The sequence below is a fragment of the Osmia bicornis genome, chromosome 4 (assembly GCF_907164935.1).
Source record: "Osmia bicornis bicornis chromosome 4, iOsmBic2.1, whole genome shotgun sequence".
NCBI classification, from domain to species: Eukaryota; Metazoa; Arthropoda; class Insecta; order Hymenoptera; family Megachilidae; genus Osmia; species Osmia bicornis.
Genome location: NC_060219.1, coordinates 3390894 through 3418773, shown reverse-complemented (window position 1 = coordinate 3418773; position 27880 = coordinate 3390894). Strand labels below are relative to the sequence as shown.

Here is a 27880-nt window from a genome sequence, read left to right as displayed (position 1 = left end):
ATTTCAGACTTTTCAATTATTAACACTCTGACGAAGGCACGTTTCTCGAGATCTATAGGTTACGTAGTTTCATCTTCATTTCTAAAGTTAAAACAAGTCTACCGATAGAACTATATTTAAAACCTTCAAAGCTTCTTGTAATCAATATGACTCACGCTGTTTGATTGCAGTGTATACTAAGCTCTATCTTTCCGAGAATTAATTTCCTTTTTTTATTTGATATTTTCCTCACATCGTCAACGATAGTGTATATCTAGAATATTTTAATTGCGCTGCGATGTGCATACAGAGATATAGAATATTTTCGTGTACCTGTGTTTCAACCCCGTATATGTTCCCTTATCTTGGTGAACTCTGGTTGTTTCGCGGTGGTAAACAATGCCCGAAGCCGTTTCACGGGTCAAGGAGCCGCGAACCGGCCAGGTGAGCACGTGCTCGAGGGAGTCACGTTTTCGCACATGGGGCAACACATTCATCATAAAAAGCTCGTTACGGCACCACTTGTTGTCCGAGCCTCGAGCCTTTCGACGTGTCTAACGTGTTGCGAGAACCTCGCGCAAGAGAGCCATCGTTTTTTCCACGGCAAATTGAGAATAAAATTGCCCAGGTGGATCTGTATCCTCGTTCCATATCGCGCCTTTTCCTAAACCTTTTTAAGAGGTATTATTCTCAGTTTTAAGCGTGTTTCATCATTGATCCACGACGTTATTGTGAAAATTGACGAAAAGTAAGTGTCGCATGGACTGGGAATTATTTCCAAAACGAGACGATTAATAAATGGTTTTTAATTGTTTGCTTCAGACATGCATCCCCAAAAATTGCTAGAATATGGATTTTCTGTTAGAATTTAGATAATTGGAAAAGGAATGGTGTTAAGTTCATAAAAGTGCAGAATATTGGCGTGAACTGTATTCATGAATATAAATTCCCATGAATATGAATCGTTGCACGACTATAAATTTATGATGAATGAATACAAATTTATGATGTCTATTGAAATTTTTTGTATACATGTATTCTGCTTGACTGTTTTCAAAGTTCTTTTTTGACGACTACTAGTAAACTGTAGTCTATATGAAATCAATTGATATTCAAGCTCACAGGAAAGAATGTACTTCACACAAAACTAAGCACATCAGTTTTTAAACGAACAATTTCCATAGATTGGAAAAATACAATAAAATTTAACAAATAATTTCAAATTAACTCCACGGTTATTAATTAATATCGACGATGAAAGTACACGATGAATTTCGGATAAATTCATAAAAAATTTTTATTTATTTTTTTATCATAACGACGATCAAATTTTTAACTAACCAGCTGGTACGTCATAGCTGGAATATTTTCAGGCATAACGATGCCCCAAACAAACTGTTCGCTGGGGCGAAACGAAAAACTGCGGACGTGAAAACGTGATGCGCGATTAAAAACGGAGATTAGAGGAAAACAAGCGGCGTGGCCGACGATAGAAATAGCCGATTCTCTTCCCGCGGGGGATTTAGAAACGCATCGAGCGTCGACAAACGGGTTCACGCGTTGATAAATCCGACTTGAAAGGCAGTCGGTCTGGGTTTCGAATCGAGTTCGAAAGTTCATCGCGTTATACCGCGAAGCAACGGCCCGTGCAACGGTACGTCGACCGGATATCTGTCCGTTCGTGCGTGCGGTTTCGCGTGAGAGTCGAATATTTTTTTCTCCGCGAAACGCGAACATGGATCTCGACACGCGACGCGATTATCTGGCCACGCTTTGTCCTTCCTTCTCGAAACAACGATCGATCTTAACCCTTTATAGTCTTACGTCTAGGTGAACTCGATATCGCTTTAGCTGGTCCCGTGTTAAATTTTCACCTCTAACCCTTTCGATCCGAAATCGATGCATTGCACCGGCACAAAAATATTTTTATTCTATATAAGTCTGAAATTTATCAAATTAATTGAAAATTAATCGATTCGAATAAAAGTGGATAATAATATGTTTTGTTTACCAACTGGGTAAACAGTGCTTTTTCGGTTAGACGCATTTCGGGATGAATCAATTTGCAAATTGAAATTGATTCAGTATATATAATTAATTCTCGCCTATGCAAATTAGCTTTTCGTTCGAAAGGGCGCAAGATAAATCAATACAACCGTCACAGAATAAAGGACCATTCCTCGTCAAGCTTTCTACCCCTCTGCTCGAGAAATGAACGCTGTGCCGATCGCGTTTATTTGCTAGGGATATTAATAAATATAATTATCATGCAATTCGTTATTTACATAGTGGCGCATTATTTACACTATTATATTTAACGAACGTCGGTAAGGTATTGATCTGTAGCGCCATTTCCAGGATATAGAGAAATACTGGGAAGAATTGAAAATGGATGGTCAAAGGTCGAGGTTCAAAGGAATAGACGGACCCTGAGAAAAATTTAGAACCTTTGTTAAAGCGAATCACGATCGTTGCTTTGAAATTGGTATTTCCTGAAATCGTAATGATAGATTAGTCGAAATCAATGAAAATTTTAGAAAATTTTCTTTAACGAAGGTTGATAATTGTCCGGAGATTTTTGAAGTGTAATGTACGTGGCCGTGGCGATGCGACTCGGTTGCGTTTTTATTATCCGTTTTGTCAGCCTGACTGAACGGAGCATAGACAGCCGGCGGCGTTGTATTCCAGAGATGGCTATGAAATGGGTAACGCTGCTGGAACGATAACACATAGAAGGCAGGAGCAGCAGCCAGTTCCATTTTCCCTGAATATCGAATAGCGAAAGCAGGAGCAGTCGACTTCTCGATTGTGTGTTATTGGGTACCTTCAACGCGTCCGACTTGTAACGGGACTGGCAACAAAGAGCGCGGGAAAAAAAAGAATTTTCCATTTATTTTTCGTTGTTAGTAACTGAATTCAAGTAGGTCACTAATAATTAATCAATGCCACATAATTATTATTTCCCAACTATTTCTCATTAACAATAAATCTACTAATGCAATTAACCTCCTTCCAAGATTCCCCGTTCAATTTTCACAAGAGATTCAACATCGTAACCTTCTTGTTACGTAATATACTCGTTCTCTATTTTCGCCTTCTCTGATCGTAAGAAAGGTTCTTTCTTAAAGTTCAAGTTGTTCATTCAGTTTCGAGGAGGATCGAGCGGGCGCGAACGTTTTCTCTACTATTTAAAGCGCGATCGTAACGGGTTTAATCAAGCTGCTCGAGAGGGAAGGAGACCAGTCGAAGGGTCAGAGTTTGTCGAATCGATAAAAATTTACGAGCGAAAGGCCGAGAAACGCTGTTCCACTTTACTTTGTTATCCCCCATTGACGTCAAACTGTCCCGTTCGTGCTTGAATTTAGCCTGGTCGCCAGGCTTTCCGTCCGTTCATCCCCTGGTCCACATTTATTTATCGAAAAGGGTTGCGTTCGAAGCAAATTAATGTTTGTTTAATAAACGATCGATTCTTATTTTTAACGTGAGTAACTAAATCTGCAATTGTAGACTCGATTTATTGCGAAACGTTAAAGTGCCCCATAATTTGTAAACGGAAGTGTACGTACATTTTCGGTAGTGTATAGAAACGGCATATCAAGTGCACCAGCTCTCAATCTATTTCACTAGAGAATTTCATTATACGGCCCTGCCATTGCTTTATTTACATAATTTTAATGGATCAGAGCGGAGAATTGAAACACCTCGACTCGATTCACCGGTGAACGGTTGAGAAGCACTGAAGCCAGAGAACAAAGATAAAATAGCGAATGAAATGTTGCCAGGGAATAGAGTAGGACCAAATTTGTAGAGGAAAATGAAATGTAAACTGGGACGCGGGCCGTTTATTTTCCTGTTCTTTTGCTCTTTGCCACCAGTTCCTTTCATTCGTCCTCCCTATCGTTGTTGTGCACCAAAACCACGCGACAAAGAGGTTAGTTTCGCGAACTAATCGTTTACTCGCGATTATTATCAGTCACAATGACGATCCTTCGCGCGAGTGATCCTTCTGTCGTTCACGAAATTGGGACAAATTGGTGCAGAGGCTAAAACATGCTGCTTCCATTGCGATTCGTAATACCATTATGATAGTAATTTAAAAAATAGTAACGTTTTTGTGTCTAATGATTTTATTTTGTATCACTGATGGCACGAGGGAAGTTCGACTTTCCTAAGAGACGAGTGAAATAAAAACATCGACGCTGCAGCAGAGCGCTCGCGTATTCCCTCCACAACCATTGCATTATTAATAAACTTCGTGTTACGTCGAAGTCAAAATCACACGCAAAATGCAAATTAGGCATTACTCATTCCTCCGCGGTGTGTAAATCCAGCGATGGAGGGAAGTGTGTGTCGGTTTGGAACAGGGAAACGAGGCCACTGGGGAAGGGAAGTGGAGAAAGAGCGTGAAATTGCTGGGACAGAAGTATCGCTCGCGTGGAAAACCGCGAACCCGTCTCTTCTTTCGCTTTTATTTTAATCAGTCAAACCATCTGCATCGACAGTTCGCATCCGTGTCTTGTTTCTCACGCGTCGATTTTTCCTTCGACTTTTCTTTCGCCTCCTCGAACGGTGAAACGGAAAATTCAATCGGAGCGTTTCCAGTTGCGTGCGACAATTGCGTGCGTGTCTGAATCGATAGCCTAACAGCGAGAGAACACTTGGACCTGTTAGAATCGTTAATTTATGCGCTCGTTAGAAGTTCTTGCCTCTCGATTGAAGGAACGATAAGAAGGTTAGAAAATCGAGGCGATCCGTGGACTGATACCAGATTTGTTTTTAGTTTAATTTTCTTTATTCAATCAGTGTTTTCAGAATGACCCCATTTCGAGATACACGTTTTCATATTTTCCTTTTATCAACCTCTTGAATAAACCAAATTGTCAAAATAACAAGCTTCGGAAATAGATAACACTTCGAAGCTATCTTTCCGATAATAGCCTTGGTTCCCTCCAATTTTTAATTAATCTAAAAGCTGTTGATTCTACAAATAGAGGTACCTACCGTAACAATTTTATTTCCATTATTTCCAAAATAGTTTCCTAACGAGTGCTAGTTAGTCGAAGGAAATATCGTGTCCCACGAGATTTCAATAACCGCCAGTGCCTTCCGATAACCCTTGATCCTATATTCTCGAATACTTTCGCTCTGTAAAATAAGTGTCTTACTTATTTCACGCATCGACTAACACGATTCTGTTGTTCTATCCCAAAGTCATTCAAACGTATTTGAAATCCGAGTGAATTTTACACGGGGTACATAGTTTTTCGAACATCTTCCAAGTTTTCCGTGACTCTCGTTCTCCCAACAACATACTCCGAGGGCGAAATAAACCGATAGCGTTCGGAAGAGCCAGTAAACTCGTTGAAAATCGTTCGTTTCCGGTGCCGGAGGTCGACTTCTTTTGTTTCCATCGACGCTCTAGCCGGTAATACACTTTTCCGTTCCACCCTCTCGCTTTTACCTATACGCGCCCTTCTGCAAACCCGTTTCCCTATTTTCTCGTATCCGCTTTTTCGTCCACTGCGAATTCTTTCGCCGATTCAATATACGGATAAACTGATTGATATTGTTGTTTGATGATTTCGCACTTCAAATTGAATATTTGCTAATGGACGGTATCAAACTTTAAAGTAGAATTGTGCAATACTTTTATCACGTAAAATAACGTTAGATCTTCTATGTTTCGAAAGAAACCATTTAACGTGTAACAACTTCATAAGAATTACGTTCTAAAACAATGGTAAAAAACGGTAACAAGACGGATCGTATTTCCTGTAAAGATGCTGTTAACCGTGATAGAGTATCGGCACTATACTACAAGTAAAGAAACAAACTTGAAAATGAATCTCGTTTTTAAGGGACGTAAACCGTCCGGTTTATCTCTCTTCAGCGTGCTCTTCATTCTAGTCGCCGTATTCGTTTATCTCTTCCGCTTTTCCCGAGGATTAATGGAGAACCTTCCGTTCCAGTCGCGGACGTCAAAGCGAACGAACGACTCGACGGTATAACCCGGATTCAATCGTAATCGAATGATTCGTTCAAGATTCAACAACGAAAACACACTCGTTCATCGACTAATTAATTAACGCGCGTAAACAGAGCGAAGCGTATTGATACGCCGCGAGTTTTAATTTAATTACGCGCTGAACTTTCTATTGATTCCTCGTGCAAAATGCAAATTATTATTACGCTAACGTTCGAAATGCTAATACCATGCAAGCAATTGAAATTGGTTAATTTAGGAGAGTATAAATCATAGCTGTGCCACATGCAAGCTATTCAACAAATTACTCATTGAATAATGTCGTTAAAATATTAAACGTTTGAAAACTTTCCAAAATACGGTAGCGATCATTCGATATTTCAGCAGCGGTAAGTGATTGTGTTAAAAGAAAAAAAACAAACATACAACAGATGTATCGCAACAAAATACTAACCAACGTGACATTTTCAATTTTACACCCCGTACACCACAATCGCTGCTCCATATATTCCCCACAATCTTCCGCAACTCTCTGGCCACGGTCCATCCGTGCGAACGTCCCTCACAATCAATACACACCCCTCGTTTCATTGCGTCGACGGTTGACACAGTTCGGATGGTTACAAATAGGAAGGAGAGATTGCTCAGTTATCGCCGCCACGATCACGGAACTTTCGGGGTGTGTTTAACCCTTATCTCCTGACGAGGGTCGTATCGGTATGAGAATCTGGATCCTAGCGAACCTAAACCAGAATCGCATTATCTTTCTCATTCGTAGTTCAGTTGTCACCAACTTCAACCCATTCTGATCCCATTTATTTTTCTCAAATCTCCAAATTGGAGAACTACATTAACGTAGCCACATGTTTTAATACACGATTTTACGTTTCGATTACGTTCGTGCGTAAATCAGGCAGTATCGGGGGTGCCAGAGAAACGGAGGAAAGACGAATAATTTGTGCTATGAAGGAATCGATGTGGTTGCGAGAACGCGCCAAAAGTCTAGATAGAGATGAACGTAATAGAAGCAGAAGGAAAGAAGAAGGAAAGAAGAAGAGTCGACTCGGGGCCATCCATCGTGAAACGCAGCGAAGTGCATCGAGTCGAGTCGATACTGCCATGTATCGATTTCACCGTCAGTTTATGCTATCGATAACGGAATTCGTACGGTCGTTCCTGACTTTCCTCGCGAGATATACTCGTGAACGGGTCTAAGGTCGCGTTGCTGTTCCTTCTAATGAAGAAGGAACATCATTCTATACTCTTGGCAAATTGTTACATGATACCTCGCTAATTTAGTTTTAAATGTAGGTAATAAGAATCGCCTCATTTAATTTTCGAATTTATAAATAATTCTACATATATTCAGGGGATGATGGGTGCAGGAAAATGTAATTAAAAAAAAATAAGGTGTTGCTTACTCTCATTAATTGCTTTGTTAATGAGAGTAACAATTGTTCTATGTGCCGCGTTTGTTACAAGTTGCTACAAAAACACGACTGAAATTGTAATTCGATGGCACGTGCAAGGAATACATACTTAATATCCTTTCGACGATCAAAGGATGCGTTACGTAAAGAATTCATGAAATTGAATTATTGGCCTTTTTTCAGTTTCTTTTTCGATCCTTTTGTCCTAGGGGACATGGAACGCACGAATTCACTCGATCGATTGCACTACAGAAAATTACTTCACCCTTTGTCGGCTGACCAATTCTATTTGTTCTGGTCGTGGAACAGACTTTATTTATTATACTAAATGTTATCACAGAATTGTGTTACAAACATGAAACGTAAAATTTTAATAGAAACGATAATTTTTTCTCTGCTTGATTACAGAGTTACCAAATTTATAAGTAGGATTACAAACGCGTGTAATTGGATCGCAGTTACCGTAAATGAAGCCGGTCGAAAAAAGAGCGCTTTTCTAACAGGTCTTGTTGGAATATTAAAATTAACGAGCACCCAGTGAAACCATTAATAACTTTGGAAAGGAAAGGGAGATCATTTATTTTTCTGCGTACCCCTCGAGCCTGCTATTTTCTTTTACGCTCACTAAGAATATTTCTCTTAAAATACACGAAAGTGCGTACTTTTTCTAAAACCATTACTAAGGGTGGAAACAAATATTTCTAGGCCGACGATATGCGTAATTAAGCCGATTCGTTGAGAGCTTGGAAAATTGGATCCGAATGGAGAATGTATTAAGTAAATGAGTTCGGCGAGCTTCCCATCCATTGGAAATGCCGTTATTTAAGGATTAAAATGTAAATACCTTTTTCCACCGCCCTTCATTCGCTCTTCTGGTGACACAGATTTCATGGAAATCGATTTATCGTACGGCAAAAATGATTTGATCGCGCTATACGTATAACGTAGAGTAACCAAGGATACTGAAAATCTGACGGGATATTATATTTCATACGTAAATGATTAGCAGAAATTTTTAATAACGCAATATTTATAATGCGTTTGTAATTTTTCCAAAATACAAATTCATAGAAAAGGATTATCCCAAACAAGTGCACTATCCTCGGTGCGTTACGTTAAAATCTACCAGCTAAATCTTTTATTCGTTCGTAAAAGCTTATGGCTTTTGAATTCAATTCCTTTATCGTGAAACAAATTCGTTCAATACAGAGGTTATTATTTGTTTGATTTCTTTTAGTAGTAGATAGATGCATTTGTTATTAAATTATTGTTCTATTGCTCCGTACTGTGAAGCGACAGAGAAGTGTTTTATAATGTTTCTGTTTAGATTGTAAAGAATTAATTGAAATACTTTTTTAGAATTCAAACTCCCAACGATGCAGATTTTCATGTAAAAATACGAGTCTCGTTCCATCATGTGCAAACAAAATAACTCGAAAAAAACGAAAAGAGCTTGTCCCTTTGAGCCTTAACAGATTTTGATGTTTGGAAAAAGACCGCTTTACTTCTTTTTTAACGCAACCACCCAATCTTTTCTACATTGATTGATTTTTTGTAAAATTCCACGTATAAAAGTATTAGAGAAAAGAAGTCTATATTTTATATCTGTAAAGAAAAATATCGGTCCAGAATGATTAAAGTTCAATTTGAATTTGAAATTCCAAAAAAAGGAAACCACTGAATCAAACTTAACCAGAAGATTTTATCCGACTGTTCAATGAAATGAAAAGAGCCGTTAATTGAACCGTTCCTGAAAAATAAACGATCAAGAAAAAAGCACCGGATGAAGTATTAAAATTAACGTCGTTGTTGTTACACTTGGACGAGTTTAATTGCGAATTTTCTCGATTTCGTACGTTAATTTATTGATGGCGGAGTGACGCGTTTAAAACGGAAACACAGTGAAGCCGGGGAAAAAGAAAGCACGTGAGAACCACTGATCCGTAATGGAAACGTGTTCCTCTCAACAGGGCAGTGACCCGTGTGCTCACGGGACGCGAAGCAGCCTCCTTATCAATTGTGTTATTATGAAGTTAACGATCTTGCTTGTAACAATGGCCAGCCCGTATTGAAAGACTCATAATCCTTCGTCATCTTTGGCCGGATGTATCGTTCGTGTCGTTCGATTTCCCTCGGGCCGGAAGTCGCCGTCGCGATTCAGGCCCTGTTCCCCCGAGTGTGGCGTTTCAAAGGGTAATCAATTTTAAATCGTTTCAAAGACAATGGCCACTGTTGCAGAATCGCTGTTTCGTCGGTCTGATGGAAAACATAAATACGATTTCGACCGTGTTTCCGTCATGCTTTGCTGCACACTACGCTTGCACAAGTTCCATTTTTCCTTCGGTTTTCTCGGAATTTATTAGATGCTTCAGATTTGATTTTGTATTTCGAGATTCTCAAGAATAGAAATGGTAAAGAATTTCTGGCTTGTATTCAGAATTCTACTTGAATCGAAAATAATGTCAAGTAATTCTATGCAAAGGGTAGAAATTTTAAAAGAAAGTATCTCTCGTGTCGTTGTTCTCATCTCGGATCGTTTTACAAAGCTTTTAGTCCGCTTAAAAAGTTTCCTCAAGTCAGCTTAATCTTATATCATTCGTTAGACTCAGTGCTGTCTGGTAAAAAGCTATTAAGAAACAGTAATTTCAATTAAATGCAGTACCATAAATAATTCATGTTTATTCTGGTGCTATAATTCAAAGAACAGAAGGAACTGAAGGTGACAATAAGTTTCATGGTATTTGAAAAGAGCGAGAACTCTGATACAGTCGAGTTTTAGGACAGGAATGGAAGTAGCCTTATACATTACGCCTTCGCAAAGTATTTCGCAAAGTTGCCAGACTTTCGTCGAAGCAATTGGGAATTTCAAACGTAATATTCGCGGTAACTTTGCTTACAATTCAATCGTGTTTCACGAATCCACGAACTCATTTGCGTATTCCATTCTCCTTTTATTCGCGGCGATAGCGCGACTGTAATTACCGGAAACTCGTTAAAATCTAGAGCTTGGACCACCACGTTGTTTCTCAGCATTAATTGATTTTGTTTTACGATGAAATGGTTTCTTGCGTACTCACCTGCAAGTTATTAGCTGTTCTTCTACGATATATTGAAATTCCCAATTTTTTATATTGGAATATCGATAATCCATCAGAGAAATTGAATTTTTTGAAGTGAATATCTTCCTATCGTGGTACCGATTTTGTTCAATCCTTTTTCGATTCCACTTTTCATCGAAGTGTTTTTAATATAGATTTCAATTTTGTAGAAAAAATTTTTTATTAATTTGATTAACCTTTGGTGCATTGATAGATGCCGATCAGACAGAATCATGTGATTCGGTATCAAGGATTCTAGTCGTGTCGCTGTCGTCCGGACGCAGTTACTTTTACACGTCTAATCCCGGTGATTTATGATTCATGCATCGGTCGTAAGCCACGCGACAACGCGGCGCGTAACGTCTGCTTCAGGAGCTACAGGAAACTTCGGAGACATCTGACTTTGCATTAGTATCCCTAGCGATTCAGTCTCGCTCAGCTTCCCATCAGGAATTGTCAAATATTCATGCACCGGTGTCACGGTATTCCAACTTTGAAAATGCAAACACGATTGACCAAATTGTGCCACTGTACACAAATGATTCTCTCTAACAATAAGATAGAAATTTGTACGATTATTACAACTTGCAATGTTAGCCAAAATAAATTGTACGAAACTTCTTGTACGTAAAGTAGACGTCAATCGTAATCAGTTATCTCGTTCCAACAAGCCGACACCGTCGATTCACACCGCAGTTGGACTACACGTGAACGGTGAGCGCAATCCGGCGCGGCGCGGCGTTGCGAAGACGTCTATCTGACGGCCACCGTTTCACCACGTATCCGCGGCTGCAAATTGCATTTTGCAGGAGTAGCGTGCACGATTATGCGCACGTGGCCTGTTCGTACAAAGGTGCATTCAGCGACCGCCTGCTGCATCCGTCGACAGCGTGTCGTTGCAGCGACCCGTTTACGTGTCACACTGGCCACACACCGTGGCGACAACGGTCGTGTGGCTACACGTATCCTTGCACCCTTTTTAATTCATCGCTTGTTCATTGAACGCTTGCATATCCTTAACAAGTTCGCTATCAGCGTTACACGTAATTAAAAAGCTAAATTTGTTTCAACCTTGCACCGTTTCGCGGTGGATTTGAGTCAAAGACTCGATTGGATTTCAACAGATTCCTAAGGGAATTGTTCTTTCGTGCGTTATCGCTTTGGGATTCGATGCTTGTTGTTCGCTCGCGTTTATTGCGCCATCGCCCACACTCGTGTGGTTGACCCGAAAAAGCTAGGAATCGCTAAGACAACGCCGACTAACATCGATGTTACGATATTAACTCGACCCCTGTCATCTGTAAGTGCACCACGTTCTTCGAATGACTTTCACATTGCTAAGCAGTGAGAGAAACTGTCGTATTTTTCGGAGCTGCTTCGAATTCCATTGAGTATTCCTCTGATGATGTCGTGAAGCACTTACCTAGTGGCCACGATGGTACGCGTTGGATTCTTTCTTATTTCTGTATGGCTGTGATTCAAGGGACGATTCGCTCTTTGAAGGTTCGATCGTATCGTATTGGGGGAATAGAAATTGGGAATTTCATTGTAATGCTTCTAAACATTTCCGAAAGCACGACCTTATTCTATTAAAAGCAAATAATCTGCGACTCCTTCGCATTTGCGTAAAAATTTTATTTCAAAGAAAATAATTCGATATCCGTCGAGGTATTAAACAAACAAATACTTTTTTAAGCTGCACGACCACAGAAGTTTCAGCATATCACAGCAAGCAACTTGATACGCGTGCACTCGAATTTCCATAGGGTAATGTTTGTTAACTATAAGCACACCAGGGATGAACGTGTTCGCGACGATGCAGAGTCGTGCAGCTACTTGAATGAAATATTTAAGCGGTCGGAATGTTGAATGCCTGAGCGTGTCGAGCTTTTTGTTGCGTAAAAACATGCGCCACCGCGAAACTTGTTCGCACGACCTACGGAACCTAACCACGCTCTGAATGAACTCCGAACGCCATCGAACTTCAATTTTCTCCCCTTCGTGTTTAAATCAACGCCAGCGTGGAAATCGTAATTTCATTCGTCAAGCTGTGTTAATTCGTTCCGTCTGTTTACCGAGTTTTCAGTTAGTCACGAAAAACGACAGTAATAATATTACTTTTCTTGAGGACCTTCGTTTGCAAATGTTTAACATTCATTAAGGAACTGAAAACAGAGTGTTTAAAGGATATTTCGACTTTCTTTGTTGAAACTTTATCGCGACGATGTTTGACCGATTTAAATCGAATTTGTTCGAATTTCATGGATTCTAGATTTGAATGGATCTGAAAATATAAATACAAGATTTTCTTTTTCCTCGCAGAGGTCTATTCCCTCTCGGGTATCATCGTGCCATAGGTAGCTTTCAGACTTTTTTAACTCGTAACACAGAGAAAAAGGAAATACTCTGATATTACCTTTTGAAAGTACCCGTAACAGGACGCAGCAGCTACTAATGGATTTAAAAAAGACTCTTACTCCGGCGTACAATACTTAGCCACCGGCACTCATCGGTATTCACGCTTTCCAAACACCATATACTCGCTCACCCTCCGTGTTTCACCAGTCTCACCCTCCTCGATGGTCGTCGGTTGTCGCGAGTCTGTCACGCGTTTCCCCTCGAGTTCCGACACCGATATACAGCCCACCAAGTCAGAGAGGATTCGAACGAAATCCGTGTGCACGAGCACCGCTTAAACCGGATCCATTCCGCCGGTTAATTCCGTCGGTGTTCGCGTGCGCATCGACGTTTACATCGTTTCGCTTTTAACAGCGCCGTCGACCGGTCGAAAAAATAGAATTCATTTGAATAAATCGCGACAATGCGGCAGAAGGAGAAGATTTCAAATAAAATATTGTAATAGAGTATTTAAAATATTCAATGAATGATTTTCATTTTTTGAATTTCCATCCATTGTTCAGTTTTACTCGCTGACCTGGGTCTGACAGATTCGGGTGTATTAATAGTTTGCTACTTCGTCCTGTTGGTTCCTTGACCCCTTCGGTGCAAAGCCACTGTACTCTCTGGAAGCTCTGTGTGGCCCAACTCTGCTAAGTAGTAACGTCCGTTGTGGTCAGACCGTCTTCCCGCGTCAAGTGGAAGCTACGAGACGCACCAATGGATACACGAATCACGAATTTCCATTATCACTCTACTCGTGAAAGTATTAATTTTATTTGTACGTTTAGAAGTGTTAACTGTTGAACACGAGTGTTCTTGCGCATTGATCGACTTGAAATGTTAAACGCTAGATAATCGAAACAATGCTAAATGGTTTAACAGGAAACCACTATAGTGGCGAGTAATAGCTAAAGGGGTAAATTAAACCAGATCTCTGGCAAAGTGGCTCCCCGAGTTGAAGAGCATCCCCTTCTCTAGCTTTGTTTCCAGGGTGCTGAAACGCTGGCTGACATCGCGTTAAACATATATACTCAATACTAACGTTTTCCATTAAAGAGGAACTATCATTAAATTACGCAATTCTTTTTCTTTAAATATTGCAATAAAATAAAGCAAAGAAATTTTAGTATTTATGGTAGATTAAATAGTTTTCATGCATTAAAGGGTTTAAACGCAGTATAAGCGGCCGGATGGGAATAAACCAAAAGCAATATCGGTCGAACAAGTTACCGGTTGGAGAAATTGAAAATCCGTATTCTACGTTCGTTCCCGGATAAACGTTCCTTCCTTCCTTATTCCGTTATTCACCGATGCGCCACGCCGTTGGAATACCTCGCACGTTGTCCGATCGTCGACGCGATGTTTGCCGAAGACCGAAGAAAGTCTTGGTGAATTCGGCACGTTGGCAACGGTCGACGTTGGAACTCATGGAAATTCGTCTCGCAGCCGAGAGAGAAGCTGTCGTTCGCTTTGATCTTTCACTGTTTGCGATTCCACGTGCTCCGATACACAGACGCATATGCGTATACCCGCGGCCCTGCAAGATTACAGAACTCGCGGAATTAGGCACCAGCAGAAGTACGCGCGAGTTCCTGCAATCTTGACGACTCGCGAGCTGCATACACAAGTGACGAAAGTAGAAACTCGCTGACACGAATGAGCATCGGCCTGAAAGGAAAGATTTTTCTCTCGTTTCGTCGATGTCTCTCGCGAAACGATAAAAGTTCAAATTTCCTTTTTACTATGGTACTGAAAAATTATGGCACGTCCTTTAATCATTTATTCCGAAAGCCGAGCTTCAAACGATACCGCGAGTGGAATAAACGTCGGTAACACCAACTACTCCAAGCAGATGAATGCACACAACTACCGGTTTTATCGCTTTATTATACGTTCCCTGGAAAAACCACATCACTTACGAGATGCCCTAATATTATCCTCGAGTTCGGTCGGAGCAGCAACCGGAATCACGACGAAATAGGTTTTCTACACGCGATACTCTCGACGCTCGTTTCGCGGTTGCTGCTTCAATTGCTGTTTCCCCTTTTCAGGTGCGTGGCTTGCGTGAGTACATAAACGTAGAAAACTAACGATACTGCAATGGTCGATTGCAGAAACGATTTTATCGCTAGTAATGCTAACGAAAAGTCGGCTCGTTGAGAAAGAATTTGTGGACAGACATTGTGAAATGAAATCAGAGATTTTATAAAGCATTCCTTTCTGCGATATAGGTATTATAACGGAGAATATTTTTACCATTTTCAATCTTACGATGGGAAACTTCCTGGTATATGAGGTTTCGTCTGCAATTTTCAGCGGAGAATCGTTAAAGTCGTTAACGATACAACATAAATTGAAATCGTTCAAAAGCAACTCAAAGGCGGTTTTGCCTCATTAACAGTGAAAGAGGGAAATATCACGTACAATAAGAACACTTGTTCGTTTGAATTCATCTTATACTCGGCATTTTCAATAAATTTTCCTGAATTAGCAAGATTTAATTGGTAAATTTTTTGTTCCTCTTTGATCAAAGCAAATATTCCATAATAAAAACATTTAAAAAAGCATCAATACTAGGTAGGTACGAGAAAACGAGCGGAAAGTTAATTAAAGCTTTATTATTTTTATTTTTTCATGTTAGTACACTGTTGGAACAGAGGCACATGCTCCAAATTTTTCGTGTAACTGGGTAAGCAAGCACCGTTTAAAAATAAAATACAGCAAATTCGCGTCCTCGCCCCTCGTTTTCGAACTGTCATTGTTCCAGGGTACGTCGAATAAATAAACGCTGCAAATTGAACTATAAACCTGGGGCCCCTTTATTTTACTTTTTCGTCCCAAATACACGACCTGGTTGACGACGATTTAATTTCCCGTTTATACCATCGACCCGGGATTCCGATACATTACACGCACCTGATTTATTCGGAACGAGCTAATTAGTCTTAGCTAAAGGATACACGGTCTGTATCATTTTTTTTTTTAAATTATTTAATCGATAGCAGGCCTCATAATTAATGCGTCGATAATAAGTCGATTACCTTTATATTTTGTTACGATATCCATGCATACCTGTTAAAATATTTCTATCGAGCGCACAGAATTCGATATAGGGTCCAATTAAGGGGTCAATGATAACGGGACAAACAAAAATATCATTTTAAGCGTTCTCGGTAATATGCATCGATGCATTTGATTTAATTAAAATTCTATAAATTACGTGCATCCCAGTGGCACATTTATCAGCTACCCTCTCTCTCGCTCATCACCTTTTCTCTTTGTCTCTCTTTGATGCGTTAATTAAAGCCAGCAGCAAATTAATTGCGTGTTTTTTATCGTAAAAGCTTTGACGGGAGGCTCGTTGTTTCGAAAACTCGAAGGCTCATCGAATTACATTGTTAATTTTGAAGAAAATTTGGTCCCTTACGTCCCTCTTGAAAAAGTTCCTGTCGTGTATTTGAAATATTATGAAATCTAGATTCTCGAAATATGCGATATTTCGTAGATAATTGCTTTTTCTACAAATTTACAATAATCCATTTTGTATCTCGAGGAAATCCTAATGATTTCTTTTCGAGCGTTCGATAATTTCACGCGCAATTCAATTAAAAATCATTTCCATATGTATACGGATAAATTGTGTTTAAATCAAGTTAGAAAACTAATTACTCACAAATTGCTGGAAAACGAACAAATTTACACACAGTAAATCTTGTTAACGCGTTCCACGCTGCATGAAATTCAATATCTACGATGAACGCTTGAAACCGCGTACAAAAATGATATCGTACAGTTTAATGATAATAAAATCGCGATGGTTGATCCTATAACAAAGTATAATTCGTTTATATCTGGATGTAAGAAGAGCATGACGAATCAGACTGGTTTTTCAACATTTTTAATCCAGGTTGGCGAGAAAACGAACGTTGCTTCGGACATTGACGAATTTCTCTATTGAATATTAATCGACTCGCCGGTTTATCGGGCTAGCGGTTTTCACGCGTCGAGACAGGCTCGTTAATTTTGAAATATCGATTTGCGAGTTCGCTTGAACCGGCGCCGGTATCGTGATCCTTTCCTCCGGAAAGAAGCAGGATGGTGTAAAAGAAGTAGCGTATCTCGTGGCAGAGCTAAAGCACGTGCAACAAGCGAACCTATTAATGGCACGTTCGTCGGGTCGGGTCGGGTCGGGTCGGGTCGTTTTACCATTGAACGACGTAAAAGCTGTCGAAGATGAATAATAGCTGACGCCTCCGAACCACCACGACTAACGCGGTTTTTGATCGATAATCGTCCAATGATTTTTCTTATTCGCCGCGCAATGCATCCGCTGGCTCGATTTAATTGATCGTCGAAACCTGCAAGAACACGCCACGTTCGCTTGCCTTCGCAGATTGAACGCGTATACCCGTTCGATTTTAACGCTTTAACGCAGCCGGAATTATTCATCTCACGTAGCCTGCGTTTTACGCGATATTGAAGATCTACCTTCTCTGTTTTCCCTATCTTGCACGCAATCCGTTCAGCGATCAGTTTCGTGATCGCAATGTCATTCAGAATTTGAAAATATATAGTGGCTCGCTTATCGCGATCATTGAAATTCTGTTGATTCGGCCGGATCGAATAAACAAAGAGATGACAGAGTCGAAAAGTTTCGCGAAAGAGCAGCAAATCCCCGTTCGGCTGTGCCAAGTTGGAAAATAAAGTGTTACCTGTACTCGTTACGCTATCCGTCCGAGTTAATTACTACAAAGCGGGTATATATGTTACATTACGGGATCGCGAAACTTCCGTTGTACTTCCTCGCGTCAACTAATTGCGACGTTCTAAGATATAGAGATACAGGAGCAACGAAACGAGCAACGCCGTACAGGCTTTCCAGCAAGTTTCCAGCACTCGTTGCTATAAGCGCATATAAGCGTGCACAGAGGAAGGAAATGTAGAAACGCCTAATTTGAATAACACCACGCCTGGAAGCTCTAGTCAAAATTGATAGTAACTGTAATTCGTCTTTGAGTATGAAGTGTAAATTATACCAAATACGTAATACGAACATGATTCGCTAGGTAAAGCTGTTAAAAAAACGAGAAGATTCACTTGGAATATTACGTGTTTTCCGGCTCGTTGCGTATCGTCGCCGTTCCGTCATCATTTTATATACTCTTGATGTATCGTGTACTGAATAACACTGTAATAGCAGCTCGATGAATCGAGAAATCATAGAACCGAACCTTGATTAATCGAACTCCGAGCGCATTCAAAGGAAACCAATACGTTGGAAAACCTAGAAAATGTGAGAAGCAGATACGTTTTCTCGTCGACCTTCTTCTATCATTCGTTGAAAAATTAAATGTCTCCCGTACCATATTATATACTTCATACAGAAAATATGGAACACGAGAGGAAAATATAAGAAACGATAGATTACGTTCACTCTGGTATTAATAAAGTTATAATAATATTTTTATTAAATATCATTGTACCAGGTTCTATTAGGAATCTAATATTCTGTTCAATCTCATTTCTTGCCGCATGCAAGAAGAACAATGGTCTACTTTAGATAAATATTTTTAATTCACTAGATCCTGCTTCATTCAACGGACCAGGCTTTTAATCAAAAACTTTTTTTCATCAACCCGGTAAGAACGTTTCTTCTAAACACGAGGGCTCGTACAGTTAAAAATAAAAATTCTCATTATTCGCGCGGCGTCGGTGTAATCCTTGCGAGCTCGGAAGGTTTAAGCCGCTTTACGGAAGCATATTCTGTACATTGCACACGTGAATACGTGTCTGAAGAAGTTTACTCGCACGGATGTTGTTTTCCTTTTCTTCTCTTTCCTTTTACACGTGCAACCACGGCTGTTGCTTGCCTTACGTGCAACGCAAGAAGAAAATAAGGGGCACGATGAAACGAGATGTAACTTTTTCCCCGGATTTCTGAAAACCCTCCTAGAAATCCAGCGGTTAATGCCTACGGGTAGAGCTCGCGTTGCTTCACTTTCTTATTCGAAGAATTCATTTATACTCAATCGTGAAACTAGATTACATCGGAAGTAATGAGAAAACAATTTATTCGCAGGCACAATGTTCCAGTTATAAAAGCGAATTCAATGTATTAAGTATAAACACCGAGTACTAATTAGTGTTGTTCTTCCTTGTTCGAGTTCATGAAGGGAAGTCTTTTCTTCAAAATTTCCCTTGTAGAACTGTTCCGTAGATAAGGGCATTAAAGGAGCTCGTAAACTAACGCGAAGCATTCCTAGTTACAACGAATATTCTCAGTAATGTAATGTATACTATGAGCATGCTCAATTTCAACAGGATGTAAGAAGGCGTCGCCGACCTTCCAGACGGATCCTTGGTTTTAACAGAACAGAGTACAAGGAGGATTTTGGCAAACAGAAAAATTCTCATGTCCCTATTTTGGCAATTTGACAAAGCAAATATGAAACATCTGAAGTCTCAAATCCTAAAATCCTCGGTATCGTTGTTTTCACAGAAGTGCATAAATATTTGAAAGAACAGCGGTGTACACGCAATTAAAGAGCCTTGAGCGCTCTTCTCATGTATATTAATTCGATATTTATTCGGTACGATACACTTGTCGCGCGGAATTAAACGAATTAACACGTTCCTCTGTGAAACAAGCAAGCAAGCCGCTTAATTTCAGCTAATTTCGCCGTTTAAAAATTTTACACCGGTCTCGTACTCGTTTAATCCCTCGTAGCGTCTCGTCCTTCGTCGCCCTTAAAACCGAGCTTTTAATTAAAGTTTATTCTATCCATCATCTGCCTCTTTAAACCATACCTGGACTTACTTTTATTTCCGGTCGTCGTTCTCCTTGCTTAATTTTCCTGCTTCTCCACAGCTTCGCGGTCTCATGATTTTTCTTTTTTTCTTTTTCGAACTTTCTCCTACCCCTTTTTTTTCATCGAAACGAGAAAACGGTTTTAAAATTCTACAAACTTAACCGACTTTATTATCGCGATATCTCGTTGCGCATAATTATCCGAACGCTAATTACAGACCAACCAATTTGCACCGCTTCATCGGCAACGAAAAATCTCTTATCAGCGCTTCTTTTTTCTTTCATTGATTGTACAAAGCTTGCATGTTTTAAGCTTCGATTGTTTTTGTTTAATCTCACGTGAAAAAAACATTATAACCACGGGTTACGCGGGCCAGATTTTTTAATATATCGTAATCAAATATTAGAATGGCGGAAGGACGATTGGAAATTCTCGTAAAAGGGCGAGCCAACGAATATGAGAAAAATCGCTGTTTGTCCAATCGATTTTGTGTGCTCGCCTTGTTAACGGTGTGATCGTTGGCTGAAATTGAATCGCCCATTTCAATGTAAAAACGTTTTACCGATCAAACCAGTTACTGATGAAAATTAAAGATACGGAAACAGGAAATATTTGTTGAACGCGTTTTCCACCTATTGCATTTGGGTCGATTACAAACATCGCGTTACCCGAAATGCTTGCCTTTGAACTTTCAACCGCTTTATATTGAAACATTTGTGATGTTTCGTTTATACTGAAAAATTTAGTAAATAATTACCTTATTTTTTTTAGAATTAATAGCTGATGCTAGACGAGTATATACGTTACGAAATTGAAAAGTGAGGTTCGCGAAGATGACAGCGATTTCTATCTGCTTCCTATTTGTGCCCAATGGTGAAATTGAATTTTCGGTCAATCTCGAGTTCCTCTTGATTGGGACATTTTTCTTGCGGTTGCCGCACACCCCTAAACTGACGTGGACTTCTGAGAAAAGTGTCAGCCCATTTTCGGTCTGACAAGCTGTTCTCAGCAAAGAGGGTGTCACCCATTTTTTGGGTTACGTGACGTTCGTGTTAATGGTACCGAGAAAGTGTTTCAGTGGTCTTTTCACCGTCAAGTGACTGGATATTATGTAGGACAGGTAAAATTAATGGGGAATATAGTAAAAGACTCTGTATCGTTCCATTTCGATTCAAAGATAACCCAGATCGTTTACGCAAAAATTTCCGACTACTTTGTACAGTTATTTAATCAAACGATAATATATACGTCGTACACAGGGAAAGGCTCGAATTCGCTAGGGAAAAGTCCAGAATGAAAATCGTCTCTGTGCTCTCTTGTAGGTAAAATCGCGAAATGTGGTCCGGTACGTATATCGGAACTGTCACGCTTCAAAACAATTACAACGAGAGAAAGGAAAACGCGGCTAACGAGTATGGTCGCTCGTGTGCACGATTGTTTTAATCTCAACGTCGCATCGCATCGCGTATGGCACGATGGAATGCTTTTACGTGGCTCGATGCCCGTTCGCGATTGAAATCGGACGTTCACAGCTGCTCTCGCTGGTACTCGCTGGTTCGTCGTGGTTTGCGAATCTTTAATCCTTTTTTTACAATAGTTTCGTTCCGTAACAATCGCCAATCCTTTGATCAAATCTAACAAACAATTCTTTTTTTTTTATTTATTTTGAAGTTGTCAAAGAAAATCTGGAATCAATGGATCTTGCTTTTTGATTTGTTTTTTAATTAAAAAAGTTTTTTACTACGCTATAAAATTATCAATTTTCACCTTGAAATTTTTGCAAGTTTATCATTTGATAAAGGTATTGTAAAGGCTACTTGGAACTTTCCGCACACGTTATTCAAGGGTGCAGTGTATACTTAGGGGTGACCGTTACTTCAAGGATGGTTTTGGGCTCCCACTAACTTTTCCATCCACTCAAGTAAGCCGACTTCATCTTATACTTCTTTTACAGAGAAAAGAAAATCTCTCTTTGATAGGATGGCTTCTGTAAAGCCTTTTAAGTAACTTCTCTTACAGCAGAAAATCACCACGTCCTGCTACGTTTACTGACGCAAACATGCTTCTTTAAACTTGTACTTAAGATGCTTGCTCGGTAAATCCTTAATCGTTGTATAATACTAAAAGTTTCATAAGTTACGTATAGATTTTTAGTAGATTCTCGTTTCATCGCTCATTTCTCCTTTAAAACCATTACCTATACATATATTAAATCATTTTATAAACAATTTCGTTTCTTATCTTGTATTTAAATATTAAAATATTCTAAATTTTACTGATCAATAGAAGCACTATCTCATCCAATTTATTAAATTTACGAATGTACACAAAATTATTTATGAATAGTTAGATTGAGCTCATGAATTACGAGTTGGGTATTAAAAAAAAAAGGGAAGAGTACAGCAAGAAGCTGGTAAACGAATGATACAATTTATTAGTTTATATTCAAAGCCACTTTTCTTTCCTAGCGAACTCGCGGTAATTCGAACGAAACACGGAAAGCAACATTAATTAGGCACCATCCTTTAACACTCTATCGCAAAATATAAGATCGTATCATTATTTCAGTCTCCTTCGGTCGAGGAAGTTGGGCGTGACGAAAGTCCGAATATTTTCTGAAATCACGACGCGAAAGATTAATATTCTCGTTTCGCTGGTTCCCCTGCCCGAACACCATTCAAAGGACACCCATAGCCGGTGTTCCCCTCGGACTTTGCTATTCAATTAGAAGTCGAATAACTAACAACCAGAGCCATGGTAGCGCGGCGCGTCTCGAAATATACCCGAATTTCCTTTGCTAGCGAATAAATGAAAACGGCTCAAACGAGAGAATTCGAAGTGAGAAAAAGTGATAAAAAGAGACACGGTTGGATGATCCTTTTGTCTGACATTGCAATATTCGAGTAGCCGGCAGCAATTTTATAAACTACCGAATAGTGCAGACTCGACGCGATTTCAAAAAATACGACGTTCGTACAGAAACGCCCCCGCGTTTATTAAACAATTTGATTGAAATGGAAGGGTAGTTTGATGATGAGTTAATTGAATAAAAGTTCATGTAGTTTTATTATAAATCCAAAGAAAAAATAATACATAAAATCTATATACCTAACATATTAGATTTTGAGTAAATGTCATTTAACAATTCTATCTTCTGTCAAATATTCAGAAGCATTCGTCAGCTTCAAAGGTTTCTCATTTTCACTTTGCAATTCTGACTCGTTTGAGCTGGTATAAATAATTAACAAACTCTTTGTCTGCTCGAACGCGTTGTGACGTCGAGCTCACACGTTCCCACGTTTTGATAGACGCATTTTCCAACTGGAACAGCGCTGTTACGCGTGAAAAATGCTCGCTCGAGGGTCGAAAGTCGCCAAAAGAGTAAGCCGGCGTTGTGTGGATGGAACGAGCCGCGTACGCACAGGGTAATAAATAGAAAGAGAAAAATTATGGCACGGCCAATGATCGTCGACAATTGCTAAACCGTAATAGCATGGCGGTTGCACGTTGCGGGAGAATTACGCGGCCTCGATAGCCCGTCACATTCATAAACAGCGACTGTCGTGTAATGAAAAAAAAAAAAAAGAAAGAAAGAAAGGGTTATAACCGAGGCACGAGGGAGAGAGGATCGCTCGCGGCGATGGGAAAACACAACGAGCGGAAAAGAGCGTGCGAAATGAACCATGAAATTAACGAATGGCCCCGAATTCATATCCGCAAGTCCCATTTTGTCGGCCAATTAATTATTTAAAACGCTTGCGCCGCCGGAAACAACACGACCCTGTTGATACTCGTATTCCAGCTCGCAAGATGGATGGTAGGCAACCATCCAACCCCTCTTTCCTACTTTGTCGTTTATGGTAACCTGGTCATCCACTTGCCTACACACTCACGCGACACATACTGGTTTAAAATTGTAACACTTTTATAGTTCACGTTTAACTAACGATTGACTGAATGAAAAAAAAAAAGAAAATGATTGGAAATGTGTTTGATCTCCAGGTATTCTCTATAAAATTTTCATCATTTCTAATGAAATAATTTGTTTTCAATTTTCCAACCGATTCGTTGCGCAACGATCATTTCGATCAGAATAATCTTGTTCATTATTTGCATCAGATTTGATCGCTGACATTTCAAGATATATTATATGTTCCTCAAACAATACTAGCCGGACGAATGTAGGTCGTGGGAGTCTTAAGAATCTCATTCCACAACGTTGTTATCGGGGAAGCAAATCGAAAAATGATTTTCTTGTTGACCAGATGTCCATCCGATTTTACGTTTTTCGATATCGTAAATTTGTTTTTCGATAAAAAGAAGAACCTTGCAATTAGTCGAGTTCGATTTCAAACACGCGATATAAAATCAGTTTCAGTTAAATGAAAAACAAACTGAAAGTGTTTTGTAGTGTGTTATGTTTTCGGATCGTTAGATCGTTTTCCCAATGGAACGTGTAATATTGCCAAAATCGTTTTCGCCTGACCTCGTGCTTTGCAATTGAAACTGTTGCGCCAATGAATCGATTCAGATATTTCGAATAGTCAATTGCACGGACATAAAACGGGTTCGGATGTATGTGTCAAGTGATCGCTCATTACCATGTTAATGAAGTTGACACATGATACAGAATGTTACGTCAACACGTATCCATGGAAATTGGCTTAACAGGAGGTTAAAGTTTTCAAATAAACCTTGTTTCGTATTAATTACTAAACAAGTTTCAATGTAAAACAAGCATTACAGGTTGTAAATTTGTAGCAAGAGTAAACGTTCTTCAGCAAAAACTGTTCGCTCCTAAGTGAAAGGGTGGAAGTTTTACCGGTGAAAGGTAATGAAGTGCCATTGACACGTTTAAAATTAAACGAACACAATTCAGGACTTTAGAGCTTCCACTCTTTATACCCGTTGTTGTATTATAGTAAAAGAAAGAAAATGTTCTCGATTCGTTTAATTTACATCACCTATCAGAATCACCTTGCCTTTGCCACGCTTTTTCCTCTAGCTGCATTTTCATAACTCTTCACGCCTTTCCTCTTCTCTTTGACTCTTGAGGCATTGTTTCGTGACGTAACGAACGATTAAACGTTCCCTTTGTGCCGTTTTCTCTTTGAAATATTTCTACCGGTGCTGGTAAAATAGGGAAACGTTGACCCAGTGAAATTACTCTACGTGATTACACACGTTCGTCGATTCGTCGCTAGAGAATTCGAAGGTTCGACAGGGAAAACAGTGTTCGATCCGTTCGACGATGCTTTCAAAGCAATCGAGAATGCTCTTCCAGTTTATTATCGAGCACATTCGATTGCCTCGAAAGACAAACTATCGTAGTTATATAATGTCCTCGCCCTAGTCGTCGAAGTCGATGAAAGGCGAGCACAAGAAGTATTCCTACGTGGAACTGCAGCGGAGAAATTCAGTTTTCGATGCAAAGGCAGCAAACGTTCCTTTGTTTTCGTATAAACGGCGACAGCAATGCCGATAACAAAGAAAGACCAAGGTGAATGCTCGACGGGAACACAATCGCTGTAAATGCATCGGGCCTCTTGGAACAGAATTTGAAATTTGTAAAAAGAATTGAAGGAAACAGGAAGGCAAAATCGCCTTTAAATATTAAATTGTGATTTTGAAAAGAAGAAATTTGGATAAGTCTTCGATCCATTCGATATTTCATTCGCGTAATGTTCCAAGGCCGCGTCGTAACACAAACAGCAAGTAAAAGACTCGTAAATTTGGATGGGTCTTAACGTTCCCCCTTTTTTTTTGAAAAGGGGATAAATTTATTCCGGTGAAGAAGTAACGTCGTCTGAATGGCATTAATATTAATGCACTTACGTGTGACTGCGGCTTCGATATACGCTGGAAGGCGTTAAAAGTTTCCCAAAGTCTTTCACGCGTGATTACTCGCAAAGATAGAGGAAAAGCGAGCAAACATCCTGAAATATTTCGACGTAGGTCCGCGAAACCGCGCCGGAATCGACTTTATTATTCAGCAGAGGGTTAATTTAAAAACTTACCCTTCGTCGTCGCGCCAGCTTGGCGGACGCATCGAAATTGTCATTTTATAGCTTCCTTCGCTGAGAAAAATATGCAGAACCGATCACATTATTTACTCGGAGTCGATATCTTCGGAAATATTCTTGCCGATACTTTATCGATTAACAAAGATTTAAGAAGTCGAGGATTTTGCAAATTTATTTCTTCCAACAAACTACCGCAGCGACATGTAACTTTCTGGTTTCCGGCAACTAACTTTCCTTGAGGTTTCCACCATATTTCATACTTTGCTTTAGAAGGTCTACACACGAAACTTAACTATTCTCATTTGTACCATTCGACTTGTTTACAGTTCAATATTTTAATCCAATTCCGTCGAAACAGTGGTTAAATAAAAATTTTGTGTTAACATTAGAAGTTTGAAACTGGTTACTTGCATTTATATGAATTTCGAACTTGAGATTTTAAGTTATACACCAACTGCTAATTAACTTTGCAATTCGTTAAGTCGAAGCGAACAATTCGAAATAACTGATCGCCAATCTTTCCAAATAATTGATCGGTACCATCGGAAACGATATCAAGAAAAAATGTCTGCATCGTTCGTTAAATATGTACCCTGATGACAGTTCGAATCGTATTGGCCGTTTGTACTAGCCCTTTGTTATCTTTCACGAGGCCATCCAGCAGGCATGCGTCGAGGATGACGGTCGTTCTCATAAACGCAAGGGTGGAGCGCAGGAACGCGACGCTGAATGGGCAGAATTAATGGGAACCACGGACTCTGAGGTAATAACCAAGAGCTCTCATCGCTGGCCATTGTTTCTAGGCTTCTGATACGGCTCGCGTTACCCCACGAGTGCTATGTGACGGTTAAAAATCGCATTTATTCCGGCCGGCGTAACAAAGGTGACGGTAGATCGCAGGCAAATTGTTACGACCACGCACTAATTGGAGATTCGTTTACAACATCGTGGGTTATCATCGTAGGTGGAGGTTGTTTGGTACAGTTATATCGTGACGTGTTGCTGCTATTCTACTGGTGTTCTGTCGGTGATTTAATACCAGAAACTCTGTTTTGTGAACGATGCTTTTCAAGATTTAAAGATTTCACTAACATAATTCGTTTAAACGTAAAATCTCGAAAAATATTTGCAGTCCAACGTGAAGTAAAGGACATTTTCAGTTAAAGCGATTGTATTCTAAAAGATGAGAGACTTCGCATCAAGAAAGAGTTAACAAGCGTTCAATCCGCTCGTTAAAACGTTCCTTCCGTAAGATTCGCTTGATGTTCTCTGTTCCCCAAAGGTAACTCTGATCGTGAAACGGGGTCAATGATTCGACACGGAGGAAGGTCTCGAGGTAGCCGGTTTTTTTTTCTCTCGCCACGAATTCGAGGTCGAAACGTGCACGATCAGGAACAATTCCTACATGTCGCTTTAATTACTGCTCGACCGTAACGTCGGCGCAAGGGCCAGTCGGAAATTAGACGTTTAAATGAAAAGCGGCGCGGCTTAATTGTCTCGAAAGCCGAATCGATCCCTCGAACCGATTAAATTGCTCGCCGTGCCCGACCAGTGATCTTGCCAGTTCTGTTATCTCCTTTGTCGAGCTGGCTGACTGGTGGAATCGTTACGGATAGGCCGCAACTAGCAGCAATACAGTATTATCCCTCTAAGTGACACGATTTCAAAGTCACACCTTATCCTCTCGAAGAAATGCTAACGTATTTCTGGCAAGATAGTTTAGAAGATATTTTGTAAGCGTACTTATGATGAAAAAGAAGTATGTAACGCGTTAACAGTGCTATAAATAACGATAAGCCACTTATTGTTAGATACATAAATACTATGTCACACGTGGCTGAAAAGCCAAGAGAAAATTGATCTCACTTCGTGCTTCATTAATATCAGTTAGAACGTCGTGGACACCAGGGAAAAATTGGAGTACCCCAACATATCGTTGAATATAGATAAATACGCTTTTGCCGTGGTGGTTGGTTCACGTATGGGAGGCTAACAAATCGTTACAACAATCCGTCGGAAAACCATCGAACCACAGATATATTGGAACACCAGGGACCATCTGATCAATATGTAGACTAGGTTACATTTGTACCCGGTCTGTTCATGATATTGCGCTCAGTGTTATCGTGCTTTCATACGCGTCTAGGGAGAAGAAATA

The 27880-nt window shown here is 39.8% G+C and overlaps 1 protein-coding gene across 7 annotated transcripts in view; it reads left to right on the top strand.

Moving 5' to 3' along the window:
* The window catches only part of LOC114872988 (leucine-rich repeat-containing protein 24), a 218701-nt gene that overhangs the window by 112503 nt on the left and 78318 nt on the right, over positions 1–27880 (top strand). The window contains exon 1 of one of the 7 annotated variants that reach the window (XM_046285356.1): positions 15558–15579. The exons of 5 other annotated variants lie outside the window; for them this stretch is intronic. The gene's annotated coding sequence lies outside the window, so the exon portion shown is untranslated. Of the gene's footprint in view, positions 1–15557; positions 15580–26429; positions 26486–27880 lie in introns of those variants that run through there. One more of the 7 variants, XM_046285355.1, reaches the window with a different exon arrangement.